The sequence below is a fragment of the Sus scrofa genome, chromosome 6, assembly GCF_000003025.6.
Source record: "Sus scrofa isolate TJ Tabasco breed Duroc chromosome 6, Sscrofa11.1, whole genome shotgun sequence".
Lineage (NCBI taxonomy): Eukaryota > Metazoa > Chordata > Mammalia > Artiodactyla > Suidae > Sus > Sus scrofa.
The window spans coordinates 47,882,997-47,897,433 of NC_010448.4; the positions used below are offsets into that span (position 1 = coordinate 47,882,997).

The 14,437-nt window shown below is 56.2% G+C and overlaps 1 protein-coding gene across 4 annotated transcripts in view; it reads left to right on the plus strand.

Annotated features, from left to right (window-relative positions):
- Window positions 1-14,437, plus strand: part of PAK4 (p21 (RAC1) activated kinase 4) — a 44,582-nt gene that overhangs the window by 13,393 nt on the left and 16,752 nt on the right. Inside the window, exon 1 of one of the 4 annotated variants that reach the window (XM_021094361.1) lies at window positions 8,855-9,093. The exons of 2 other annotated variants lie outside the window; for them this stretch is intronic. The gene's annotated coding sequence lies outside the window, so the exon portion shown is untranslated. Of the gene's footprint in view, window positions 1-8,854; window positions 9,094-9,259; window positions 11,308-14,437 lie in introns of those variants that run through there. One more of the 4 variants, XM_005664598.3, reaches the window with a different exon arrangement.

Genomic DNA, 14,437 nt, shown 5'->3' on the forward strand with positions numbered 1-14,437 from the left:
TAGTATCCGTGAGGATGCAGGTTCAATCCCTGGCCTCAACTCACTCAGTGGGTTAAGGATCCGGGTTGCCATGAGCTGCTCGGATCTGGTGTTGCTGTGGCACAGACTGGCAGCTGCCACTCCAATTCTACTCCTAGTTTGGGAACTTCCATATGCCACAGGTGGGGCCCCACCCAATAAATAAATAAACACACACACACACACACACACACACACACACACCACACACACACACACACACACAATACCACTGTCACAGGAGAAAAAGAACCAGTACTTCCTGATTTATCCTCACATTTCCCCAGTTTTCTTATCATCCTTTTTATCAACTTGTTTGACTTGGAATCCAGACAAAGTCTGCTTTGCATTTGGTGAATAGGCCCCTGAGTTTTTTGTAGTCTGTAGAGTTTTCCCGTCACCTCTTTTCCTTGCTTGCTGGTTGGGTCACTGATCTATCAAAAGCCAATCGGTAGGTCCTCTGTCCTCTGGAGTTGTCCACAGGATCTGGCCGAGCATCTTTTTTTTTTTCCCTTTTTCAGCTGCACCCAAGGCACATTTCCTGGGCCAGGGATCGAATCTGAGCCAGAGCAGCGACATATACCACAGCTGCAGCCGTGCCAGATCCTTAACCCAGTGCACCACAGCAGGAACTCCTCCTTGTGTCAGTTTCGTGTGTTCCTCTGTCCCCTGTGCTTGCTGTGTATTAAGCCTTAGGTCTCTGCCGGGTCAGATTCCGACCTTTCCTAGGTGGTGTTCTGTATGAACATCAGGCCAACAGTCATGTCTGGGTGACTTTTAAAATAAATTCAAGTGGGGTTTTTTGTTTGTTTTGGGGGGGGTTTTAAGTGAGTAGATTGGGGGAAAAAAATTCTTCATTGCTCCCAGATCTAGCAGAGTGGGCCCAGGAGGGCCTGAGGACTGCACTGCAGAGTGACTGGCTGTGTGCGAGTCCTAGGCGTCCAGTGACCCTCGGTCGTAAATGCCCGATGTGAGTTCCTGCTTTGCTGGGACCAGAGGCCCCCCCAAGCTGAGAGCCTTCCCTGACCGCCACTCCCACCCCGTCCTTCCGCCTGGCCTGGTGGTTAAGCTTTAGGGGCGCCTGCCTGCTTGGCTCTGCCAGCAAGGCCACCCCGGGAAGCACTCCACCTCCCTGGGAGGGCTGTGGTCAGGAGGCCTGGGCCCCGGGAGGCGCTCTTCCTCTGCACTTGGTGTCGATGGCTTTGACCTCAACTGTGCACATTCTGGAATGTGCCCGCCGACTTCAGTCCTCGGGCCTTTGCGGTGGTGGTTCCTTCCACCCTGAATGCTCTTCCCTCGAGGCCATGTGGCTCCCTCACTTCTGGTCTTGCTCAAATGCCACCCCCAGATCCCCCCTCCAGCCCCCAACTCTCTGTCCCCCTCGCACTTGTCCTGCTTGTTTACCTGCATGTTGTCTCCCTCACAGGACTGTCGGCTCCAGGAAGGAGGGGCTGTCTTCACTGCCGGGTCCCCCGTGCCTACAACAGTGCCTGGCACACACTGAGTGCACAGTAAAGGATTGTTTGGAGTTCCTGTCATGGCTCAGCTGTTAATGGATCCAACTAGCATCCATGAGGATGTGGGTCCGATCTCTGGCCTCGCTCAGTGGGTTAAGGGTCCACTTAACCCCCTGAGCCGTGAGCTGGGCTATAGGTTGCAGACTCGGCTGGGATGTGGCGTTGCTGTGGCTCTGGCGTAGGCCAGCGGTTACAGCTGTGATAGGACCCCTAGCCTGGGAACCTCCACATGCTCGGGTGTGGCCCTAAAAAAAAGACAAAAAAAAAAAGGGGGATCGTTGAGTGCGTGACCAAGGCTGAGCGAGTGGACTCCGGCTTGGGTCAGACCTGCCGTGGAGTCCTGGCTCTGACACGCGGGGTGTGACCTCGGGCTGGCACCTCCCTGTGAGCCTCGCTTTCCTCCTCAGCAACGTGGGGTCTTCGCAGCGCCAGCTCTGCTCACTGCCACGTCTCGCGCACACCGAAGCCTCCATCGCTGGCTTCGCTGGCGTCCTGCGTCTCCAGCACAGGGCACAGACGAGGGAGCCAGGACTGCCCCTGCCGTCCTGCCAGATCTGAACGAACTCCTTCCACTCTGGGTGACGGGCTGGGGCGCCCCAGGACAGGGCCTCCGTGGATGGATGTGTTCCTGGGGCCAAAAAGGTTCCGTGGGGAGTGTGCGGCACGTGGGACCCCGGAGCGAGGGATGTGAACAGACCTGGGTGTTGGGCTGAGTCTGAGTCTGGCTGCTTCCAGGCCTTTGTCTCCCTTGCAGGAAACAGGCCAAGAGCTGTTAGGAGGGCTGCTGCTCCCAGCCGCAATTACAGGCTTGGGTGGGTGGGTGTGTCTGTGTCTGTGTCTGTGTGTGTGTGTGATAGAGCGAGCAAAAGTTTGCCTGTCTGCGGGCACCTGCAGGTATGGAGGGAGCTTCCAGCTGTCGGAATTGCTACCCCTGGTGCTTCCTGCCCGGGCCTGTAAAATGTGACACGTGTACAGAAAAGTGCATAAAACCTCCCTTTTCGGTTCAGTGAGTGATTACAAAGCACGCGCCCTTCTAAGGACCAAGACGATAAGCACCCTAGGAGCCCCCTCCTCCTTGCACTCTTTCCAGCGTTACCAAATAAATTCAGCCCTCTTTTCCTCCTTTTAACTGTTGCCTCTTCATTTGTGAATTAGGAGAGATTTCAGGTGCCCCCAGGAGATCAGAGAATCATCTGATGGACTCCCTTGGGCCCCTGCCCAGCTAAGAGAGAAAACACGCTCGCCATGGTTGAAGTCCCCTGGGTCCCCTCCCGCAGGTACCCAGGCCTTACTGCGGTTCCTTGTTGCTTCTCTAAGCAGTATCCGTGTTGTTCTGCAGGTTTCAAACTGTATGTAAATGAGACCAGGCCACCAGCGCTCGCTGCAGCTTGCTCTCAGTATTTTGCTCTTGAGGTTTCCCGGGGTAGGATTGTAAATGAGTCCCCTGCCAGCAGGAGCGCTCCCCAGCGTGGGTCAGAGCTCCCCGCCACCTTCTCCCAGAGCCAGAGGAAAGCAGCCCTGCCCTGGTGGAGCCGCAGGGCTATGTGGTGGCTATGGGGCTCTGGGGCTCCTCTCGGCTCACAGCCCCTAGTGCCAGCCGGGTTTGGCATCACTGCCCCAAGTGAAGGTGGGCACTTCCTGTCCCGGGAGGGCACTGCTGGCCAGGTTGACGTGGGATTCAGGTACAGGCCTTTGACATGTAAGGGGCCTTCCCTGACACGTGTAAGGGATGCAGGGGTTCTGGCACCATCCCGGGTCTGTCCGTTCCATGGAGGAGCTGTCCCTGGAGAAGGGAATGGATTGGGGGCTGGGGCAGGAGGGTCTCCTCTCCCCCTGCCCCCCGCCCCTCCTGTTAGCCAGTCTCCTCCTTTCACGGAGAGGCCCTGTGGGGCAGAGATTACTGTCAAAGGCTTTGGGTCCAGAGGCCTGGGTTTGCTACCCAGCTCTGCCACCTACTAGCAGGGAGACCTTAGGCACGTGGCTCCTCCCCCTCCCACCCCCCACCCCCATTAGCCTCAATCTCCCATTTGTAAAATGGGATTGTTACAAAGGTTATTTTATCCCGGTAAAGCACGCCGAAGAGAGCTAGCACACAGAAACCTCTTAGCGAGTACTAGCTGTCAGTGTTGTTGTCGTACTGCCGTTCACTCATTCATTTTGTGCATAACCACTGTGTTGCGTCTTCTGAGTCCAGCCCTGTGCTGGCTGATGCCTGGGACAGGCTGGTGCCCTCTCTGCCCGAGGCCCTGTGCTCATGTCCAGTGAGGGAGGCAGACACAGCCCAGAGTGACCTGGAGGAAAGCACAGGCCAGAGTGTCAAGACTTTGGTTGGAAGCCCAGAAGACTGTGGCAAGCTCTGGCTCCAGCCTAGGAAATCAGAGAAGGCTTCCTGGAGGAGGAGACATCTGAGCTGAGCGCTCTTAAGAGAACTAGGAGTGAGTTAGTGTGTGGAAGATGATGTGTGCCAAGGAGAATGAATAGCATATTCTAAGGTGAGAAAGGGTTTGGCATTTTTAATAAATTGTGACTTTTAAATTAAGCTTTTCATTTTAAGATCATTGTAGATTAACTGGGTGTTGTAAGAAATAAGACAGAGAGAGACCTGGGACCCTTCACCCTTTTCCCCCAATGGGACCATCTTGCAAAATGACAGCTAGGGCAAGACCACAACCAGGATATTGACGTAGATGCAGTCAGGATAGAGAACAGGCCATGTCAGGAATCCTCCTGCTGAACTTTGCAGCCACATTCCCCCCGCCGCCCCTGGCCTTCCCTAACTCCCAGCAACCACTCCTATCTGTTCCCCATTTTTATAATTCTGTCTTTTCAGCAGTGATAATGTAAGTGGCATCACACTGTATGTAACCTTTAGGGGCTGACTTTTTTTCACTCAGCATAATTCTCTGGCGATTCATCCAGGTTGTTGCCTGTGTCAGTAGTTCATTCTTTTTCTTGCTGAGTACTGGATGTGCCATCGTTTATTGAACCTTCACCCACTGAGCGACATCTGGGGCGTTTCCGTTTGGGGCTGGTAGAAATAATGCTGCCATCTACAGTCTCATACCGGCTTTTGTGGGAATGTAAATTTTCATTTTCAATGCCCACAAGTGCAAGTGCTGGGAAGCATGTTTAAAGAAACTGCCAAACTGTTTTCCAGAATGCGGTACCGTTTTATGTTCTCACCAGCAGTGTATGAGCGATCCGTTTTACCACATGCTCACCAGCAATTGGTGTTAACGCTCTTTTTTAGTTTAGCTGTTCTAATAGTCGTATCATGATAACCCATCGTGGCTTTAATTTGTTTTTCTCTAGGGGCTGATGCTGTTGAGCATCCTTTCACGAGCTTATCTGCCATCCGTGTATCCTCTTTGGTGAAATGTCTGCTGCCCATTTTCTAATTGGATGGTTTGGGTTTTTTACTGTTGAGAGTTGAGAGTTCCTTAACTCTTTTAGATATTAGTCCTTTGTCAGATACGTGGTTTGCACATATTTTCTCCCCATCGGTAGCTTTTTGTCCTCTTCACGTGGACTTCTGCAGAGCAGAGCAGAAGTTTTTCATTTTGATGAGGTCTGCATTATTAATTTTCCTTTGGGGTTGTGCTTTTGGTGTCAAGTCTAAGAATTCTGTACCTAGCCCTCCATCCCATGTTTTCTAAAGGTTTTCAAGTTTTACATTTTACGTTGAAGTCTGTGATCTGTCATGAGCTAATTTGTGCAAAGTGTGAGGCTTTGATGGAGGTTCCTGTTTTAGCGCGTGGATGTCCAGTTGTTCCAGTACCATTGGTTTCGAACGCTGTCTTTCCTCTGTTGAATTGCTTATGCTTCATTGTCAAAAATAAGTTACCGCATGAGATATCACTTCACCCCTACCAGGATGGCTGTTATCCCCCCAACATTGGAAATAACAAGTATTGATGAGGATGTAGAGAAATTGGAGCCCTTGTGCATTGCTGGTGGGAATGTAAAATCGTGCAGCCGCTGTGGGAAAAACAGTTTGGTTACATATAGAACTACCGTATCACCCAGCAATTTGAGTCCTGGGTACATAACCAAAAGAATAAAAAGGACAGACTTGAACAGGTATTTGTACACCACCGTTCATAGTTGCATTATTCACAATAGCTCAGAAGTGGAAACAACTCAAGTATCTATCAACAGACGAATGGATAAACAAAATTTGGTGCCTCTGCGCAATGGAATATTATTCAGCCATTAAAAAGGAATGGAGTGTTGATGTGTGCTGCAGTGTGGATGGACCTTGACAGCATTAAGCTCAGTGAAATAAGCCAGACATGCGAGAAATATGGTAAGAGTTCACTTATATAAGGTACCCAGAGTGGGCAAACTCATAGAGAAAGTATGTCCTGACCACCTCCCGAGGTTCCCAGGGGCCATGGGGAAGGAGGGCATGGGGCGCTGTTGTTTAATGGGCACATGGATTTGGTTGGAAGTGGTGACGGAGTTTGAGGTACAGGCAGTGATGGTGGTTGTACGACACTGTGAGTGTATGTAACTCTGTTGGAGTGTACACCTCGCAAATGGTTACGATGGCAGGCATTAAGTGTATTTTACCACAATGAAAAAAATCAATGTTTTCAGACCCCCTTGGGTGCATCTGTGTGGGCATGTGTCTGGGTTCTCCATTCGTTCACTGGCCAGGGTATTGACCACCGCTGTCCTGATGACCATAGCAGTGCAGTGGGCCTTACTGTCGGTGTCTCACTTTCCATCTTTTTCACAGTTGAGATTCTGGGGCCTGGGGCGTGGCATTTTGGGAGCTCCTCTCAGGCTCCCTTGTGTGGAAGATGGCACTGCGGCTTAACCCACTTTCACAGTCACCCTTGGCACCTGCCTTGCCCTCAGCCCCCGTATCTGACTCATCCGCAGGAGCTGCTTTTTTCTTTTGACAAACATAGTTCTGGTCTGCGCTCCTCTCTCCGTGTCCAGCCGTCGTGCCGCCTCCTTCAGTTGTCTGGAGCACATTAGTCTTTCCACTTGTCCCCATGCCCTCTCGGGACCTACTTGATCCCGTCCTCCACCGGCAAGGCAGCCAGAGTTACATCTTCCAAATGGAGGTCCGTCCCCAGTGCCTGCCTGGGCTCCCCACCTACCCCGTGGCCTGGCTCCTGCCCTCCTCCAGCCTGGCTTCCTCGTGCTCTCATCCCTCCAGCCAGCCCGTCTCAGCTGGAATTTCGCGTCTCATCTGTGATCCTGGACCACAAGCCCCCCAGGGCAGGGACCATGCTGCGCCCCCACCCCAGCCTGGATGGCAGGTGGTGGACACGCATTGCATTTCTGTTGACAGAATCCAGAGAGAGGCGTGGGAAGGAGCCAGGGCTGGGGAGTGAGGATGAGGCTGGAGAAGTGGGAGTAGCTGGGGTGGGTTGACAAAGGTCTTCCTGACCTCGCAGAAAAGTAGGCAAACATTTTGAAGACACATTTAGCAACAAAGGAATTCTGATGGGGTTTTTGATATGAAAGGAGGCGCAGTTACTGAGTAGAAAACTGCATGGGAAAAGCAGGCTGAGAGGGGCCAGACTTCACCTCTCTGGCCTGCAAAGATCACAGGCTTTTGCAGCAACATGGATGGACCTAGAGATCCTGATAGTAAGTGAAGTGAGTCAGACAGTGAAAGACAAACGTCATGTGATATCACTTATATGTGGAATCTAAAAAAGGTTGCAGATGAAATTTGCAGAATAGAAACACACTCACGGACTTTGAAAAGGGGACAGGCGAAGGGGGCGGTGGATGGACTGGGGGTTTGGGATTGGCATGTGCACCCTGAGGTCTGTGGAATGATTGGCCAGCAGGGACCTGCTGAACAGCACAGGACTCTCCCCAGTATTCTGTGATCATCTATGCGGGAGAAGAATCCGAAAGAGAATGGATGTGTGTGCATGGATAACTGAATCACTTTGATGTGTAGCAGAAATTGTCCACAACGTTGTAAATCAACTATACTTCAATAAAAGTTTTTAAAAATGATGAAAATATATATATATATTTAAAAACAACAACAACAAAAAAAGATCAGAGACTTTGACAGCAGCCTGGGCTGTGAGGCCAAGGGAGGGGCTGAGAGCAGGCAGCTTGGCAGTGCTGAACTTTGCCTGGCAATCCCACTCCGAGGCAAGGTGCCCACAGACACGCCGGCACACCTGTGAAGTGACACCTGCACACGATAATCATTGCTGCACCATTTGGAAGAGCAAATGCCTGGACACCGCTGACCTGGCCCCGTGGGGACTGGCTCAAGGCATCATGGCTCTTCCACACAGCTGCTAAAGCTGCAGGGCTGTGCTTTGGAGAGATGGAGTCATGGAAAGATCACTAGGACTTTTTCTCTTTTTGGCCGCCCCATGCACATGGCACATGGAGTTCCCATTCCCAGGCCAGGGATCAGATCCGAGCTGCAGCTGTGGCAGCGCTGGATCCTTAACCCACTGTGCTGGGCCAGGGGTCAAACCTGCATCCCAGCCCTCCCAAGACACCTCTGATCCTCTTGTACCACAGAGGGAACTCCTATTTTTTCTTTTCTTTAGCATACTTTTAAAATTATTAGCCTATATGCTGGGAAGTGTATAAAGCATAAATGTATAGTTCAACCAATTACTATAAAGGGAAGACCCACGTCACCTCCCTCCAGGTGAAGACACAGCCCCCCACCCCCCGCCCCAGGCCTCTCTGAAAACCTCCTTCCCCCAGAGGCAGTCCCTCCCCTGAGTTTTGAGGCAGCCGCTGCCTTGCTTTCCTCTTTGGTTTGCTTCCTCTTGTGCATCTCTAAACGGCATATTTCGTTTCGTCTGGTTTTGAACTTTTCCTGAACCAAGTCCTGGGCTGTGTTGGTTTTTGCTCTGCGGCTTCTGTTTAACGTGGCATCTGATACTCGCCCACGTGTGGCATTCACCCTCCCTGTCCTGTACTGTTCCGGGGAGCTGGTCAATCGCAGGTCATTATCAGCGTCCAGTGGACGAGCATTTGCGTTGTTTCCAGTCTCCCGCCGACTCAGACTGTGCTGCGAGAACCTTCCCACGTGCGTCCCTGGGAATGGGCCCGGGAGAGCACTTGCCAGCTCCTGAGCGTGTCTTCACCTCCACTGGATGCTGCCAGACTCCTCCCGGGGCCAGCGGCGCGGTGGAGCCAAGGAGTGTGTTAAGAAAAGCGAGGTGCAAAAAAAAAAAAAAGAAAAGCGAGGTGCACTGCAGTGTGTGTGGTGTGCTGCCGTTTATGTTTTTCTTTGAATGTGTGTGCAAGCTCTCTGTACACACACACACCACACACACACACACACCACACACAACACACACAGAAAGAAAACCTCTAGTAGAGGTCGCCTCCAGGGCCGCGCCGTCACTGTTTACCATTTGGTGCCATTGGCTTTTGAACTGTGTTCCTGTTATAGCGACGAGGCTGAAGGAAAGGGAGGCAGGGGCAGATGAAGCCCTCAGGTGGCAGCACGTTAACAGTTGAGAATCTGAGTGATGGGTTTTATAGGTCATCGGCTTCATCTCTGTTTGGGGCGTATTTTCAAGTTTGATCCCGGAGCTCTGTCGCGGTAAGAGAGGGTCTTGAACTGACCTTTCCTTGCCCCTGAAGCCTGTCCCTGGGAGGCCCTCTTGTTTCCAGGGAGACTTCCTCCTGGAGGAGGGGGCTCGTTGCCTGCTGCCCCCCATCTCCCCTCCCCCCATCACCCCGGTCCCATACCTTGGGACCTAGTTTCCCTGGCGGAGCAGAACTGCCCAGCCCTGACCGCCTCCCCCACCAGAGCCCAAACCAGCCTGTCCGGTTTGGGAAGCCCGCCCCATTTGGCTTCTCTCTGGGTGGTTGCCTGACAGGTGCTCCACCTTGATGGGGGAGGGGGTAGCCTGGGGTCTGGGACCTCTGGAGCTCCCTCTCGACCTGCCCTGCTGAGGCCCCGCCCCTTGCTGGAAGCCCCTGGCTCAGGGGGCAGGTAGTGGACAGAAGGGTGTGGTAGGTGGTATTTCCAGGCCCTCTGAGCCAGTCGGTCCTCCCCCAGTCCACGTGATGAGGTCGTGGAGGAGGTGGCTGTGGGGGCAGCATGCTGGGGAGACCAGGGGCAGTGGGAGGATACAGGTGTCTCTGTCCACCTGCCCGCCCAGGCCGCTTACTCTGTTCTCAGTGGGGCACCTGCCCGGGGCCCAGGCATCTGTTGGAACTCAGTCACTGCCGCTCACAGGACCTCACAGGACCCCCATCAGGGAGCAGTGCTACTGGGCTGACAGCCCCGGGGCAGGGAGTTTTGCTCCGTTTGTTCACAGCTGAATTCCCAAGGCCTCCCACAGGCTTGCCTGGTCTGTGCGGGAGCTCAGCAGTTGTGTGCATGGGTGGTGGGGGGCAGACAAGTCAGAGACTGTGACGGCCTGAGGGGCAGCCAGGCGTGGGGTGCAGGAGGGGCCTCAAGTGGGGCCGCGGGGGGAGAGGGAGGAGCCAGGCAGCCCCAATCCCTGTCCCCCAAGTCCCTGTCCTTGGAGAGACAGAAAGAAAAGCATTTCTCACAGTGAGCTCTGCCCTGGGCCGGATCTGAGACGGGAGGAGGTGTGCGGCAGAGGCGGGGCGGCAGCACAGGCGCTTCTCGCTTCTCCATTCCCTCTCTCTGAGCTTTTCCTCCTGTTCTGGAACGGGGCTTCTGAGCCAGCTCGCCTCATGCTTAGAGTGGCTGCTTTAGGTCACAGGTACTGGGGTGATGGCCCGCCTAGGAAGCCCGCCCCCTGACCTCCCTGCTGGGTGCCTTGTGCAAGCCACTCAGGCTCTCTGGGCCTCAGTTTTCTCTGTTGTAAAAATGGGCCTGATGAAGCACCTGCCCCTTTAGGGCGGTGGTGAGCTACCGCGTGTCAGTGCTCAGAGCAGGACCTGGCCCAGAGGAAGTTCTCCGGGAAGTTGGGCCACTTCTTTTCAGAAGGGTCAGTTACACCCTGGCAAGGCCACCAGCATGGCATGCGGAAGTCCCAGCCCTCCCCGCCTTTCTGTCCCCAGTTCCCACCACCCTCATCTCCCGGCTCCACTTTCACACCCAGAGATGGTGATGGTGGGGGTTCGCTGTGATCTCCCCCTGGTGAGACCCCAAGTCTCAGGTTCATCCTGGGGGGTGAGTGGGGCAGAGGGGAGAGGCCCCCTTCATTGCACCCTCTGGAGCTCTCCTTGGACTCACAGCCTGAGTGAAGGGGGGCGAGGGGAACACAGCAAGCCCCAGGCCTCCGGCCACCCTCTGCATCAGAGAGGCCACTCACCCCCGCATCGCTCTGTCCTGCCCCGCAGCCCCAGCCGATGTTTCAGCCCTCTCAGGCGCTCCACCCCGGGCTGTGCAGCCACGGCTGCCCTGGCCCCTGGCCCCTGGCTCCTGGCCCCCAGCCTGCGTGGGAGTGAGATGGGAGTGGGGGTGCGTGTGCCTGTGTGGTGGGAGGCTGACCTGCTGAAGTGCGGGCTGTCATGGATCCCCTGCTCCTGTGTCCCTGCCCAGCCCCTCCCTCTGGCGGGACAGTTGTGGGCCCTGTGGCCCGGGCTTTCCAGGCTCAGCCCCGCCTCCCTCTGTCCCGCCCTCCGCCCCAGCCAAGCTCAACGCCTTCCAGAGCAGGGCCGCGTCACCAGCCGCTGCCAGGGAGGCTGGGGCGCAGAGCCCAGCCAGCTCTCCTCAGTGGGCGCTCACAGAAAGGGCCGGGAGAACCCCCTGATCCCAGCTCCCAGCTGGAAGCCTCTCTGCTGGCCTGTCCCACTGCGGGTGGCCCAGGACAGAGGAAAGAGGATGGTGGAGGTGAGCTAGCCCAGGCCTCAGGCAGGAGGGGGGAGAGGGAGGGCCGCCTGGGCGTCGGGGAGGGCTGTCCCGCCCCCTGGCCACCTTGAGTCAGCGTGAGCACGTGTGCAAGGGGCCACACCTTTCTTGGGGCCGGGCGGGGTCGCGGTATGCCTTTCTGTGTAGGTGGTGGTGGCAGGTGTGTGTCTGCTGGGCTGGCCGGTGCCTCGGCACAGGTCCCGAACATCTCTGGGGGAGCACGCTCCTCGGGTCTGGTTTGCATGGGGGTGGCTCCAAAGGTCACTGGGGGACCCTGGAGTTGGTCGTGGGTCTGCCGTGGGTCTCATCATCTGCTGTGTGTGGGTTCATGGTCTGTCTCGGGAGGGTCCTAGGTGTGTGGGGGGTCTTGGGGTCTGCCTTCCTAGGTGAGTCCAGCATCTGTGGGGTTGGGTGCGTGTGCACGCCTGTGGCTGTGTTTCTAGGGGGTGGCTAAAGTCTGTATCATTGTGTCACTTGGCTCCCCCAGGATCCTTGTATGGGGGGGGTTCTCTTTCCTGAGTCCCTGCATCTCCGGGGTATGTGAGTCTTTACAGCATTTGTGGAGGGGCTCCTGGATCCATGACTGGTTGGGTCCCAGCCGTGGGCTGCCCGGTGTCCTGGCCCTTCCGTCCTGAGAGCGTCCTGAGCCAGGCCCCCCTCCCCACCTTCTCCCACTGACGCCCCACACTTTCTTCCCGCCCGGGGTGGGAACTGGTACCCAGGGGTGGGGGCCAGGTGGCTGCCCCATCTCAGGCTGCTCGGGGACTTTTCCTTGCGGGGTTGGGGGTGGGGGGTTCCATGGCAGAGAAGGGCTTAGGCTGGGGGGCCTGGGAGGGCTCTGGAGCCTCTTTTCTGCCTGTCACCCCCTCCCTCCTTCCGGCCCTGCCTCAGAGGAGGAATGAATGGAGTCTAATCTGATTTCCTTGGTCCCTGGGGGCTGGCCCACACTCTCAGGTTTGTTGTGGCATCCATCCCTACCCTGGGCGCCCCTGGGGGGTGAGGGACACCGATAGTGTCCTTTGTGCATGTGCCCTGTTGAGCCTGCCCAGGCAGGAGGGGGGCTCCTGAGCCCGGGGCTGCCATGGGAGCCACCTGGCCTCCCTGGGGCTCAGTGCAGCAGCAGTGGGTAAAGGAAGCACTGCCTTTTCATTCAGCCACACTCTCTGAGCCCTGCTCTGCCCTGTGCTGGGCAGGGCTTGGGACACAGGGCCACTGAGATGGCCCCAGGCCCTGTCCTTTGAGTCCAGCCAGAGAGGTTGGGGGTGAGTGGGTTTTCACAGGGTCTGTGGAGAGGCTCCTGGGTCTGTGACATATCGGGGTCTCAGCTGTGGGCTCCCCGGTGTCCCGGCCCTTCCATTCTGAGAGCGTCCTCTGAGCCAGGCCCTCTTTATGCTCCCACCCCGGCCCTGGAGAAAAAGACTTTGCCGAGGCAGTATGTCTGGCGTGTTTGCTCTGGCCCGGGGAGGACCGACGCCAGCCTCCTCTTTCCTTCATTGGTTCCACAGCAGCAACAACAGCAGTGGCAGTAATAATAACAGCAGCTGGTCTCTGGTGAGGAGACCAGCCAGGCACTGTTCTCACCGCCTTGCCTGGGTCATCTCGTTCGATCCTGTCACCCTGGGGAGGTAGGGACCATCATTACCCGCTGTTCTCAGATGAGGACACGGAGGCCCGGTCCCTCACTCACCGGCACCCAGCTGGGTGGGGGTGGAGCGGGCGCCTGAGCCTGGGCCGCCTGGGGGGAGGATGGCATTTGGCGTGGCCAGAACACGGAGAGCAGGCCTGCGCCTCCCTCCCCACGAGGCCGACTCTGAGCCCTGCTCCCCAAGGCCAGGGTGACCCCCGAGTCTGTGTCTTTTTATGAGATTTCGCTCATCTGGGGACTCAGAGATCTCTGGCGGCGATGCCTGGTCCAATCTGCCCCTTGCCTGGAGCCAGATACACCGCCCTTCCTCAGGCGGCCAGGGGGGCCACAGGCTGGGCAGGGCCTGGGGAAGCGGGCTCGGAGCCGGGCGCCTCTCATGGTGTTTGGAACACACACCAGGTTATTCACTAAATAGCCAGGTTCAGTCTCTAATGACGTGGTCCCTGGTTCCTTGGCAGGCTTCAGGGTCAGACTTCCAGGCAGTGTGGACAGGCCTTGGGGACTCCCATCTGCGCTTTGCCCACCACCCTTCCCTGCTCCTCCTCAGGGTCCAGCCCTGTCACTTTGGCAGTGGCATCACTCATTTGTTGCACAGATATTTACTGGGTGCCCGCTGTGTGCCAGGCCCTGCTCTAGATGCCAGGGGTAGGGCAAGAACAAGAAAAGGCCACTGTTCTCCTGGGGGGCGGGGGAGAGGGGGTCCAACAGTCCACAGACATGTAATGCCCATGGTAGTGCATGCCACAGAGAAGCATAAAACAGGGTGCATGTTTTGTCAGGGCGTCAGGAAAGGCCTCTCAGAGCAGGTTTTATTTGTGTTAAGACCTGAGTATCGAGAAAGGTGGAGCCGCGCAGCCCAGGCAGAGGGAAGAGTGGGTGCAAAGTCTCGGAGGCTGCAACAAGCTTGCTGTGTCCGAGACTAAGGAGGAGGAGGCCAGTGTGGCTGGGGGGAGGCGCAGGCAGGAGGCAAGGTCTCACCAGAGCCGGGCAGGGACGTGGCAGGGACGTTTCATCGGCTGGGAAGCCCTTGTGACGTTTCTTCAGGTTCCCGCCTCCCCAGGGCAGCCTCTCTGACCTTGGTTCTGGTCTCAGAAGTAGAGTGGTCTTGGAGTTCCCGCTGTGGCGCGGCTGGTTAAGGATCCGCTGGCCTTGTCTCTGCAGCAGCCCGGGTTGCTATCGGGGCATAGGTTCAGTCCCCAGCCCAGGAACTTCCATTTGACACGGATGCAGTCCAGAAAAAGGGGGGGAAGTAGAGTTGTATGTTCGTGTTCTTGTCCCTTAACCCTCTGAGGTCCCTTGTGTGGAGTAGAAGCTTGGGCTGAAGCCAGGATTTCTGGGAAGCAGGAGCCTCAGGAGGGCGGTGACGAGGCCTTCTCCCTGGTCAGAGTGGACGCCTTCGTGCCCTGGCCGGTGACTTCCCCTCTCCGGGCGTCAGTTTCCTAGTTTGGGAACCAGGAGGGGAGAGGA